Here is a 13,815-nt window from a genome sequence, read left to right as displayed (position 1 = left end):
ATATAAAATAAAATATCTAACCAGCATATGACTCTTCTTGACTTGTTATCTATACAAAATCATAGAGTAGGAGGAGAGAGAAGAATATATATAAAATTTGACTTATGAATAGAAGAAATAGTTCTATGTTTAACTATTTAAAATATTTTCTTAAAAGAAACAATGAATTACATTTTAGAATTGACATTATTGCAGTGATGAATGATTGAAACATGATTAAAAAACCTATGCAAGCTTTATGGAAACAATGAATATTCTCCTGTCTTTTAAAGTGTAAAAGGTGGGAATAGCTACCTTCATGCAAATTAACTATAGACTTCACTTGCACTAATTAAGAGAACTACAGCTTAGTCAATCAAATGATAATAGATGAGTTATAATTGATGTCAAAATCCTACTTTATTAAATTAGCTTTGGAATCACATTTCAGGTTTCCTTCTATTTTGAGAAATATCACTTTACTAAATATATAGAAAAAAGATTGTGCAGATTAGCATGATTTCAAAAGAACATGTTTCATCTTCGAATCTGATAAGAACTTTCCAATCCACAAAACACTGTAAGAGAAAACTGTGAATCAGGCTAGACACACATTTCAAAGAGCTGATGAGGCTGCAAATCACTTATGCCTCACTCTCAAGTTACCATGATAATGCTTAGCATAGTGTTTTCTAGCTTCAAAGAGCCTACATACTTTAACTAATTAATCCTTACACTACCCAGTGAGATAGTGATAAGAAACCCCTTGAAGAGAGCATCTAACTTTATAATTCACACTTGCTCATATAGAATGCAGCATATATGCCATGTTGTGTTTTCCTATCTTTCTATTTCAATAAATCTTCAGAGAGATGATATCCATATGTGAATATATGATGCATAGCCATCTATTGTGAATAAAATGATGTACAGTGCCCTCAATCTGCAACTATAAGCTACAAAGAAAGATATATGTATAGCCAACACATAAAAAACATCTGGTACATTCTGCTGTATTTTCTTTTCTTATTCATTTTGCATCTTAATTCTCAGCTGTTTCAGAGTGGACTTGTTAGATTTGAACAGGCTAAAACTGTTCAATGGAAGATATACAATACTCTTGTTATTTTTTATAGTAATTTTTATTTATTCTAAAAGAAACTGCATGAAAATTAAAAGTCTGTAAATTATGCTGAATATAAGAGAATATCATATATGAAAGTTTCACTCAAATGAAAGAATATTTAACTATTGTAAAGAGTTCTCTCTACCAGGATTTCCTTCTCTCTGCAGGTAGCTGGCTACAGGGGTCTACCAAAACAAATCTATTCCTGCAGGAAAGGCCAACATGAGGTCACTCAGCAGAGAACATTTTCTGTCTGGAAAGTACTGTGAATCTTTTCCCCAAACAAGGAGAAATCCTTATCCAGTTTTCCTGTTCAGTTGAAAATTAATTTATAATTAACCATTTGTTTTTCATTAAAATGAAATTCTAATTACTTTACAATTGCTTTTCTACATCTAAGGTCTATAAATATCTAAAGTTACATAGACATACACACACACACACATACACACATGCACACACACAGAAGAGACAGTACAGTTGAAACACCAACCAATGTGTACATGTGCTCTGTTTTAAAAAGTCCCTAATGTACTATTTGCATTACGGTTATAGTTATCATTCAATGGATGACCTATTTTACAAAAGTCCCTAGGACATCATTGGAGAAAGTATGTACAATGCAAGAAATGTAATTTCCCTATGCATACACTTTCTTTATAACTAAATTTATAAGGCATAGTTAAAATGTTCAACTTTGCTGTCAAAGACTGGTACTAGCCAAATTTTATTTTTAAAAAAATTCTTACTTTTATTTTTCTAAAGTGTATTGAAATATTCTTCATGTATTTACTCTAATTTCATCTTGGTATAGACAACCAAAGAAAGATGGAGAATACCATTTATTCTCATAGCAAAGACAAGTATATCACCTACTAACTTAGTCTCGAGTTGGTCAAGGAAAGGAGAAATGCATCTATTAATACTACCTTAGAACCAGACTTTTTACCATTAGATCAAAACTTGAAAACATCTGCCTATTTAAAGCCGTTGTTCTAGAAAAAAACATCATTAAGTTTGAGATTGAACCCAGTGATTTTCCTGGGGATTCTTGAGACTGCTCAACTAATTCCAAAGCTTAAAAGTGTTCTCTGGTGCAAGAGTTGTTGATTCTTCAGTCAGATTCTATACTGGAAAATCTAGCCTGTGGACAATTTGATTATTTGATGGTTAAAAAAAAAAAAATCTGGAATATAGACAGGCAGGACTATGGCGCTTCAAGGAAAAGTACTCTATAATGATATCAAAATTTGTCTGAATTATGAACATTTCTCTATTATGTGAATTGTCACATTATACAGCATTTCCACAAATTATTTCCTGTTATGAAAATGCTTTATTTTGAATGTGAATTTACCTCTACAAATTAGTGTTGGTTCTTTGGGCCAAATGCATGTATAAATCCTGCAACTTTTATGGGAGGTCAGACATGAAGACATCATACAAGGGACATATTGAGACAGGAACTTATGTCTTGTGAGATGGTTTAGTGTGAAGTGAAAAAGCTTCTCTCTGGGTCTCTAACTTCTAATAAGATAAACTACAAAATGATTACAAATAAAAGTTAAAAAATAAAGGCATCATGCAGTTTCTAGTGTCCAATATGCTGTTTTCTGTCCTGTAACCCCCTTCTGTTATCTCTAAGTTTTCACTAAAATGTATTAATCATTAGATCCTGGTCTTGAATACACCACACAGGAGGATCCATGTAGTAGCTGCCTGGGGGATCTGATCTAAAGATAGAAATAAATAACATGCAGCTGAGTGGCAGTGATCTAGTGCCAGATTTCCTAGCTGAGGCACAGATAAGCCTCTCAGGAATTCCCAGTTTTATTTTGGGAAATAAAACTGGTTTATTAATGCTCTTTTAAAAATTAAGGAAAAGGATTTCACAGACTATGGTGTCCTGAGAAGAAAAGTGAGATTGCACATATGAATTCAGTGTCAGATTTTGGGGTGTATCTCCCAATATCCCCAATCAAAGCTACATCATAAAACATATCTGAAATGGATTAAGTAAAACCACTAGGTTTCCAATTGTTTTCCATCATTATTAGGAAAGAAGATGTAATGGTATCTAACCTTAAATTGTAAGACTACTTTAACTTTCATAAAACTTACTTAACTTAGGATAAATGAATGTTTATTGTGTTCTTTTTTGGTGTTATGATAATAGGACTAAATTGGGACCTTCTTGGAAATTTTACTCTGCCTGGTGTTGTGGTCACCATACTAAACTATAAACACTGTGCAAAACTAACAAGAGAAAATTTGCATCAGGATTTTGCTTCTTTTGAATAAGAGCTGTTTTGAACTAGGAGCCTAAAAATAAACATAAAAAGCCAAGTAAGACCATCAAAAAATAATAAAACTTTGGCAAGAGTAATATCACCAAAAGATACTACATTTTCATTGAAACATAAAATGCTAGTAGAAACTTCTTACTTTAGTAATATTCAGGGAAACTTCATTATATTTTTTGACACTTGTCAAGATGTGTCCTAGGTGCTGATTTCAGCTATTAAGATTCTTTTTTTTTTTCAGCTTATTATGGGGGTACAAAAGCTCAGGTTATATATATTGCCCATGTCCCGCCCATCCCCCTGAGTCAGAGCCTCAAGCGAGTCCATTCCCCAGACAGTGCGCCTGGCACTCACCATGTAGTCATACCTCCATCCCCTCCCCCCACCCCCCACCTCCCCGAGTCAGCACCTTCAAACATGACCATTCCCCAGACAGTGCGCAATGCACTCATCATGTAGGCATACACCCATCCCCTCCCCCCACCCCCTGCCTCAGTCTGATATCCAGTTGGTATCATTTCCCAATGTGCATTTAAGTGATGATCAGGGAAACCAAAAGATTCTTTTTTTTATAACCTTTTTTTTTTCACTTACAAGTTGGGTCAAATAAAGTCCCAGATATCTTCAGTTACTTTCCTGACACTGCTGTTTCTGTGCAGAAACATAATGACTAAATCCCTTTGTAGGTTGACTAAAACAATAATAATACACAAATAAATGACCATATAATAATACATTTTGATTCTCCATTCCTATAATCTTTTTCATCAATATTTGTTTTTCACTTTGAACATTGATATTAAACTTTATCTTATGTTTTCTTTAAACCAGGATTCCAACTATGAATTCTTCCCCTTCTCTTAAAAAAACTTTGAAGATTTTTCTGTTTTGTAGAAATTAAAATATGTAATTATTCTAGCAAATAGAAATTATACTCATCCAAGCACATATTAGCTGCTCATTTTATCTCTATGGAGTTCATTCCCTTTATGGACAAGTGTACTTTCCACTCTCAGCTTACTCTCTGAAGTCTGAACAAAAAGGCTTGTAGTGATTTTATAATTCTTTTGGAATGAGATTTCAAAACTAAATTATTTCATTCTCTTTTATAGTAAGTCATGAACAACTCAGTTTCATGACCAATGTTGACCCAAAAGTAACTGGAATTGTTCATAATTTATTTTTGCCTAGAGCTAAGAGTCTTTAAAAATATTAACTAGAACTTCTCTGGAATATGATAATGTTAATAAAGATTATTATGAAGGTTTCTTAGAGTTTCTAATTACATAAAAATAATAAAAATACAAAGGTTGAAAAAGATGATAATGGAAAAAAACCTTAACTACTAGATTAGTGAAATATATATAGTGTCTTTTTCATCCAAATTACATATATCTTTAAAAAAGGAACAACTTCTAATGTTAATGTACTTTTTTGGTTCTTTCTCTGCAATTATGCTAACAAGTATCATGCTGAGAAAGGATTAGTCCTGATGGACAATCAAAGACAATGCTTCCTTCCTGGTAAAAAGGTGAGAAAAGATGTAGGCAACTGAGCTGCAGTTATTAGGCATGACAGCAGGAGGTCCATATGACCAGTTAGTGGGCAAGATCAGAGTTTGCTAAAGTTAGAGAAACTGCCTAGTCACTATTACTGACTCCCAGTGGCATCATATATGTAACACCTTTGACTTGAGGGTGAAAACCATGTTGCACGCATCTCTCTGGCAGTTCAACTTAGTGTTCATCCCTCAGCTTGGCAGCCATGACACCTGGCTGGGTAAAAACTCCCAGTGGGATGAAGCATTTGGCATAGCAGCAGGACATGGGCACCTGCAAAGTCTGAAGAAACACAAAACACCTCTAAAAAGAAGAATCAGGAATAACCTGCCTCTTTAGTTCCATATTAAAAAAAGAAAGAGAGCCAGAAAAAAGAGAAAAGATTTTCAACACAAGATTAAATTGTGTTTAATTGCATCCCCCTTAACATTCCTTGTAGTAGCCAATAAAGCAAAATGATGGAAAAGGTTGAAAAAAATAACCTGTTCACTTTCAATGATATTGCTATTAAGATTATGACATATTTTTATATATTTTTATATTTAAATTAATGTTTTATTCAATATTAACCTTCTGAAAATATTCCCCTTAAAATCTAAGTCTGAAACCTAAAAATCAGGTAAAATTTATTTTCTCTTTACTGATAATTGTTGACATTATATGTCAAAATTCAATTCCAAAATTTGTGAAATATTCATTTAAGTAGCATAATACATTGCATTAGCTTGTCTCACACACATTGTATAGACTACTGATATTAACATGAGAAAACTACAGGTCTCCAAATGAACTAATCATATAATACTAAGTAAACATGCTGGAGTCTAAAGAGTATGAGTTAGGTTACATTCCAAAATGACAACGTGGAATAAAAACATGGTATCTTAGAAATCGGTGTCTAATACAATCATTTTTAATGTACCTCCCAGAGATTGCTTAAAGGCAAAGGTGACCACAAGGCCAGTGGTAGATGGTTACAAGCCGTCTTCCCCAACATCTGTGTAAATAGATTCAAAGAACCAAAGGCTGCAGTTTCAAAAATTAAACTACAAAAGGCCATATCTATAACTGTACACAAAATCTCCTTGTCTACCCCTTCTTCTTACCCCCTACTATTCCTGGTGCTATTAAAGAAAAAGAATGTCTGAAGACCACCAAGGAGAAAAAGGGCAGAAAGAGGACATGGGAATAATTACTTCCAAGGGTGTCTTGAAACAGTAGTTAGTCCTTCTTTCAGTACTCTGTAGTAGTAATATCTGTGCGTATAAATCAGGCTGATGTGTTCAGATCACATTTGTTCATAAAAATGTGTAGTTTCTTTAATATATTTTCTTTATTTCTTCCTATTTCCCTATTGTTTTAATTTGCAAGAAGATAGCTAAAATGATGTACAGGAATGATATGCTGTTACTTGTGAACGCTAACACAAAAATTGTGGTTACCCAACTTCTCAGCAAAAGACACAAAGAGTCTTTTGAATCTGTGTATCTTTAACCTACCAATCTAAAATGGGTCTTCTACAGTCAAAAGGAAAAAGCATACAGTTTTTGATCAGAACAGAAAAACTGCATATTGGTTTGAAGTAAAAGGGTGATGATGGTGGTAGTGTTGTATTTCAACTTTTAAAAACTTAGCCTATATTGAACTCTGTGTGTCAGACACACAGCCCACAACTGAACCCCTTCAAGATAAACATGAAAAATCAAAATTATGAGAGTTTTCTGAGAACATATGGCAGTACAAAAGCCACATTTTATCTTACTCCAAAATTCCTTTTCTTTCCCACAATACTATATTTCTTCCAGAATTATTGATTCACAAGTTAGAAATTTGCTGACATCTGAGAAATTTAAAGCCCAGAAAAAGTTAAAAATATAGCTCTCCTAAGTAACTAACATACAATTTTCTTTCTGATGAGGAAGGCAATGAAAGCTACTGTACCTTCTTTTGTTTACTAACTGCTAGGGCCCAATCTATTCTCTACCTGAGTATTACCACAATGAATGGCACATTTATTTCCTCCTTTTTAGAGGAAGTCTTTAATTTCTTTCTCTGCAGTTTTTTATGTATCACCATTGTTTTAATGTAGCTAAAGTCAATTTTAGTTTAAAATCAGTTAGGAAATAAGAAAAAATATGTTGCACAATCTATTACATGATCTGAGACTGCATTTTCACATTCCCATTTTATTTTTCATTGCCTGTTTCCTTTTTTTTTCTTTAGTCCATTTAATGTAATGGCAATGGGGCCTTTTTCAAAATGGTCAGCTTCTTTTGCAAATCTTCAATGATACTTAAAGGACTACAAGTAAAACATCAGTTTCTGGAAAACTGATGTTTTACTGACAGGCACAACACTTCACGATTCTGCTTCTCTCTAGCTTCTCTACCTTTGCACTTTAAACACTGGCAAACACAACCGCTAATTGTTCAACACTATTTGACATTGCTTGAGATGCCCTGTAAAGAACCTAGTGCCTCTCTCAAATATTTTATTTGAGATAGAAATGAACATAGCTGATGGTTTGAGTGTATGGTCTTTTTTTAAAATGGCAGCTCCACAGTGACATGAAAACTAGAAAACTGCTACATCAGAAAACTTTCATGAAAATTTCCAATATAAGTGACATACCTACAGTGTTTTTCCCACCCTCTCCCTTCTGAGGCTCACGTTCAATTCATAAATGTAGTAAATAGCAAGAAAAGAAGGAAAAAAGTATACATTGACAAACAGCCTTGATGTCATAAAACGGATGGAGAAAGCCACCTACAGGGCACGCAGCAGGGCAGCTAAAACCACAGCCTAGAGAATGTCTGACGGGAACCCAGCCAAGAAGGAATCTGCAGAATTCCCAAGAGCCCATGGGCTAGGTAATAGAAGCATTACCTGAGAACAGAAATAAGGCCTAGATCTGTGTGATACACACATTGGACAATTGAGCCCACTACCTTCTCCCCCACTCTGAGTGAAAAACATCTGCAATGAGGTGAATGTTTTCCTCATCTTCCACCAAAGCAAATATAATGGTTTTATTCTATTACCAGATCTTAGTGTCTGATGGTACCATTCTTAAATATAAAAGAACAAACAAGGAAAGCAAGACATTTGAAGGAGGTTTCCAGCATACCAGATTGAAACCACGATCAATATGCAGAAGCTCTCTGTCCTCATAGAGCCTATATTTTAGAAGAATCAGAAGTACCTGCTAAATATTTGCAGGTAATTGCTATAGGAAGAGAACTGTGAGAAAGGGAGAGTGATGCGAGAGACAGCTGCATTCAACTTTAATTCTTCTGTAGAATTTTCTTCTCAAATTGTGTATATGCATTACTAGGAAAAAATAAATATTTACATAAATATGCTTGTGTTGTTAGAGCCGGTTCCCCTCGGCCCCGGGAACAGAAAGACAGAGTCACTGAGGCTGCAAAGGCAAAGGAGTTTTATTCTGACTAGCTCGAGCTAGGGTCCAAGTCCCAGAGCACCAACGCAGTGGTCTCTTTACGAACCAGGACCCCGCCCTGGGGTAAAAACAAAGCTTTTATACTTTTTTTTTGCTGGAGTCTGTTGCTAGTTATTTCTGATAAGAGACTCTTTCCCAAGAGATTCCCCCCCAGGAGATTCTCTCCCCAAGGACACTCGCCCTGCACAGCCGGCCTCCCTATCAGGAAGCCACCTGCGGTGCGGTTTTTTCTTTTTTTAACTGCGTTTGAGCATGGTTTTAGCTCTTTATCGTAATCAAGCAATAAGCAAGCAAGCTTTGTGTATAGAAGCGGAATTTGGCTGTTAGCTAAGAGCAAAAAAACAAGTCACCATCAAACAAACTAAAATATTGTTTTAGTCCTACTCTACAGTGTATATATCATATAGGACAATCCATTGAATTGCCTGGTTAGGAGCTCGATTCTGTCTTGTGGTTCTTTCACCAGTACTCTGGGAGGTTACATATTCTAGCTGGCAGAGTGGCTGTACCACAAGGTCAAAACACAAGGGCTCAAAAATTAATCTAATGAATGAACATAGAAAACATTGTTTTGTTTGTTTTGTTTTGTTTCTGTTTTGTGATTATCAGATTGCTTCTAGCTTTAGTGACAAGGATTTTGCCTCTGTTTCTTTGGTTTTGGCAAATCCAAAGCTAGAGAAATCAGTCAGCACTGGATGAATGGTGAAAGTAATCTTGTTTTGTATTACTATTATCACCATTTAATGCCTGAAGATATTTAATAGGCTTATTTTAAATCCTCATCCCATGTGTTCTGATTAACTTGGTGGCAGATAATGTAGATTTTTCAGTTTGATGTCTTTCTTTTGAGAAGGTTTTCTTGTTTAGGTGTTTGGTTATTTACAAGTGTGAGCTCATTTTCTCTTAGGGTATCAACTACTCTCCTTGCAGTATGGGGTGTTTCAGGGATGAGTCTCAATGCTGATTTTATCTGTTTGAAGCTACTCCACCAGGCAATAACTATGATCAGGCTTGTATATGCATCTCCGTTTGGTAAAGCAACATTGGTTTCAGGTCTTGTGCCTGGAAAAAATCCATAGCATAGAGGATTTAGGGGAGTGAATGTAGAAGTTGAGTAGTCTATATGCCTTTGAATAAATCATTTACCCATTTAGGGTCCTGATAGTAGCTCAAGGACACTAACACATGGTGTATATATGGGCAGTGTCTAAAAAAATTTCATTTAGTTTGTCTTTCCCCAGCAATTCTGCTCCCCAAGTTACAGCCACATGTCCAAATAAAGTCATTCTTTCTTCCTTCTAGAAATTTTTCAAAGGGACTATTGTGGTGGCAATTGTTAAATCTTGGAATCCTTATTTAGGTTTCATATCTATAGTTTCTCCAGTGTTGATTTTAGAGGATGGATCTACCAGTACTTGCTAATTCACCATCTTGTTATTGACCAGAAATCACAAATAAAACTATTTAAAAATATATCCCTCATACTTTTTTTGTGTGTAAATGCATGAACTTCCATGGTTTGCTCTGTTTTTTATTGTAAAATTATGGCTATGAGGAACATAAAGATTAAGCTAAGAGTGGATGGAGGATTTTGGAAATTTAGTATTGACCAGCAATTGATTCTGAACTGAATGAATATGAGATGCTTTGTGGGAAGGCTTTGCAGAGGGAAAATGGAGAATTGATCACAATACTGGAAATTTAGGAGAATGGCTGGCTGTTCTGACAGATCACAGAAATCACATATATCATTCATTTTATTCCTGATGGGAATATACTCTCCTTTAATGATGTTATCACTTCAGAAAAATTAACATTAAGAGAGTGACCCTGAAACCTCCTCCCCAACTGTGTTCCACTGTGAATTAAGAACTTTGAAATGCTGATTATTAAGCTGCCTGAATAGTAACTTGATTTTAAACCAAGAACAAATAACCTAGATTAACTTAAGAAGTAACATCATTATTATAACAAAATTGCCAATTCAATCTCAGTCCCCTACTTTCTGAAGAAATCTCATGTTTTTTATTACCTTGCTTATTGCAAAACTAAATCAGGTGATTTATGCAATGTGTATAACTTTTCAAATAAATAACTGTGCAAAAATGGATCTCTTTTTTCTGTAGATACTGTGGCAAATGTTCTGAATACTGTGAATGGACTGAATAAACGTTTACTTTCACAGATATAGGAATGTTGATGTGCTTTACTTAATTCTGAGAGTATGATAAAAATATCAGAATATTAACTTATTAGATAAATATTGAAAATCTAACATTGAATCCAAGAAAGTTGTTCAATGTTTAGGAGAACTACACTATATTAAATAGCCCTATTATATTAATATAACTCATTAAAATAGAAATTGTTATCTGTGAAAACTTTTCTCTTAAGACTTTTTAGATGGCATTATTGATCTATATATTCTATTTTTGGAAATTAGATTATGAGTCAGTAACAAGACGAAATTTCATTGGAATAGAATTTTAATAGTTAAATGTTTACCTTGACAATGCAAAGCAAGTTTTAAAATTTTATTTAAATAAATGTTTGTGTATCTTATAAGAGGAGGAAGCCATTAATACAGTGGGAACAAATTTGTGCCAACAACTTTTTAAATAAAACCATGTGGAAAAGATAAAAGTCAATCCATATACAACAAAATTCATTGATCCTGAGCTTTGGAAAATTCATGGTAACTTCAAGATTTTGAAGAGTCAGGTTGTTATCATTAAGTGAAGCAGTATGAGTACTTATTGCAGGACAGTTCTCTGGGTGATGGTGGGGTGAGCCAGGTCTCTCCCCTCTCTTGTTTATAGCTCTCAAGAATAACTATAGAAAGTGCTGGGAATGCAACAACCTGAGATAAGTAGGGAGGTGGACAGAATAGCCCAGGCTTTCTTCCAGTCCCCCTTAGAACAGAATCACCTTCAATGCTTTAGCAATTATGTGACCCTGAGGTATATAACCTGGAGCAGGCTACCTTTGGGGTTCCTCAGTCACAGTGAAAGTGGGGCACATGCAGTAGAGAGCATATCCACCCCCACCAGCTTGTGTGAGCCATGGGAGACCGGCTTACACTGAATCCTAGGCTTCTGTTGTCCCCTGCTGCCTGTTTGTGACTAACAAATCCACCTGATGTAACTAACTTATTGCATATGAATGTGTTATGTCTCATCAGACTCAGAAAGTTAGTAACCAGGGTACAGTGAATTGCTTCACACTTCAAGGAGCTGTTGTGGACATAAATAAAATAATGCATACAAAATTCTCAGAAGATTGACACTTGAGACATTATTAAATATCAGCTGTTATTATTTACATGATTTATTATTATTATAGTTCCTTATTCTGATTTCACATTTTAATTTGCTTTTCTAAACTGAAGCAGATTTTGTTAAAGGATAACCATGCTAAAGGATCTGGAGACTAATTGTAGAAGAAATAGTTAAAAAGATTGCTAATCATCAATAAGGAATTATGTAAATACCAAATAGTCGAACCTCCTTAATTTCAGAGAGCATATAGCCTAATCTCCCCATTTAATATTAAACATGTGAAGAAACAGACTCACTGTGTCTCTTAGTCACACTGTCATATAGATAAAAATCTATCCACGTACAGAACCAGTTCCAATAGGAGAAATTTTCAGGGAGGGCGCTTCCATGTGGAGGTGTCCAAAAGTGAAAACCTTCTGATATAGAAGCCTATGTATTTCTTCTCACTTTAGGCATTTCAACAAATGTGGGACAGTCAACTTTTTATAATAAATGTAGTAGATAGTATTAATCAAAGAGTGAGAAATTTATATAGACTATAATTTCTTACAGTTTAAACTTTCATTTTTTATGAAGTTAATTTAGCTTGCCATTAAAAATAGAATGGGAGGTAAGTATTAATACATAGGAGGCACATGCTGTTGGTCATCAGGGAGGTATGTGGAAGGCAAAATATCAGACTAGACTAGGAAAGAATCAATTAAAAGAATTGTGTGTGAGCATCTATTTTGTGTTAGGTATTTTATTTTTATGAATGCTATAGGAAATATGAAATGGAATGAAAATGGAATATTTATGGAACATTTAGATAGGCAGAATGAGAAAATATTAGTTAACATTTGCTATGATGTTTCATTGCAAAAATAGTTAGGAATCATCAAAATTAATTATGCATAGTGCACTTAGGAGACATAAGTTGAATCAATTTAGTGTAAAAATAGCTCTCAAGGGCAATAGTGAACAAAAATGTGAATATGGACTATGTTATTATTGAGTTATTCTGAGTTTTTTCTAATTGTTAAAATCTATTTTCTATGCTACATACAACTCAATGTCATTTCTAAAAGATCTGGGTCCTAAGGAAAATTAAACTGTCATTATTCATCTTCTATAAATATTTCATAGAAATGAAATATATATTTTTAAATGTAGAGAGCAGCTTTGAAGTACAAAAGTCACTGTGGGGCGTGTGGGGATAGGGAGAATAATTTTTAAAAGTGTATGGGATGGCTGTATGCATACATGAGATTCAGGAATTTTTTGGTAGTAGCTAACAAACCATGTCATGAATATACATACAGTAGAAAGTCTGAAGGCTTTGGAGTTAAAAAAAATTAGTCCTGAAAATTGTCATTGCCATTTACCAGGCGTATTAACTTGGACAATTTATTCACTTTATCTGAGCCTCATTTTCCACATATGAAAATATCTCTTTGCTAAATTTCCCAATACTTTTTTATTGATACATAATATTTTACATATTTATGGAGTACATGTGTGCAACATTTTTTAACTGTATTTGTCTCAAACTGGGACATTAACTGAGTTATTTTCTTAGCGCCAAAATTTTTCAATTGCACCATTTACTTTCCTCCAAACTGGCATTCATTTATTCACTTATTATTAAAACAATTTCCTTTTACATTCCTCTGTTGGCTGGATAACCCATCACTCATTGTTAACCTCCTTCTTAGTTGCCAGCCTCCACTACGGAGGCTGAAAAATCTAATATTTACTTTGTCAGTCTTCACTGTACCTGGGCAGTCACAGAACACGCTTCTGTCCAATAAGACTTACACCAAGTTGGCTGAGAATTCTGGGAAAGCTTTTGTTTTCAAGATAAAAAGGGGTACACTTGACTTGTAGGACTCTCATCTCTTCTTGATCGTGAACATAATGTGTGCAATTGCATGTTTCATGGAGAAAATAGCAAAAGAGTCACTGAAATGCTATCACCATGTAGTGGAGCAACTGAGTCAAAGGCAGCCACTGCCTAAGTATGACTGGCTCATATGTGAGAAAATGAAATCCTTGTTTGTTTAATCCATGCTTACTTTTCTGTTACGTGAAGTCAAAAACATTTCTTACTGATAGACTGTTTCCTTCTCAT

The sequence above is a fragment of the Lemur catta genome, chromosome 1 (genome assembly GCF_020740605.2).
Source record: "Lemur catta isolate mLemCat1 chromosome 1, mLemCat1.pri, whole genome shotgun sequence".
In the NCBI taxonomy this organism is placed as follows: Eukaryota; Metazoa; Chordata; class Mammalia; order Primates; family Lemuridae; genus Lemur; species Lemur catta.
This window is presented reverse-complemented; position numbering follows the sequence as displayed.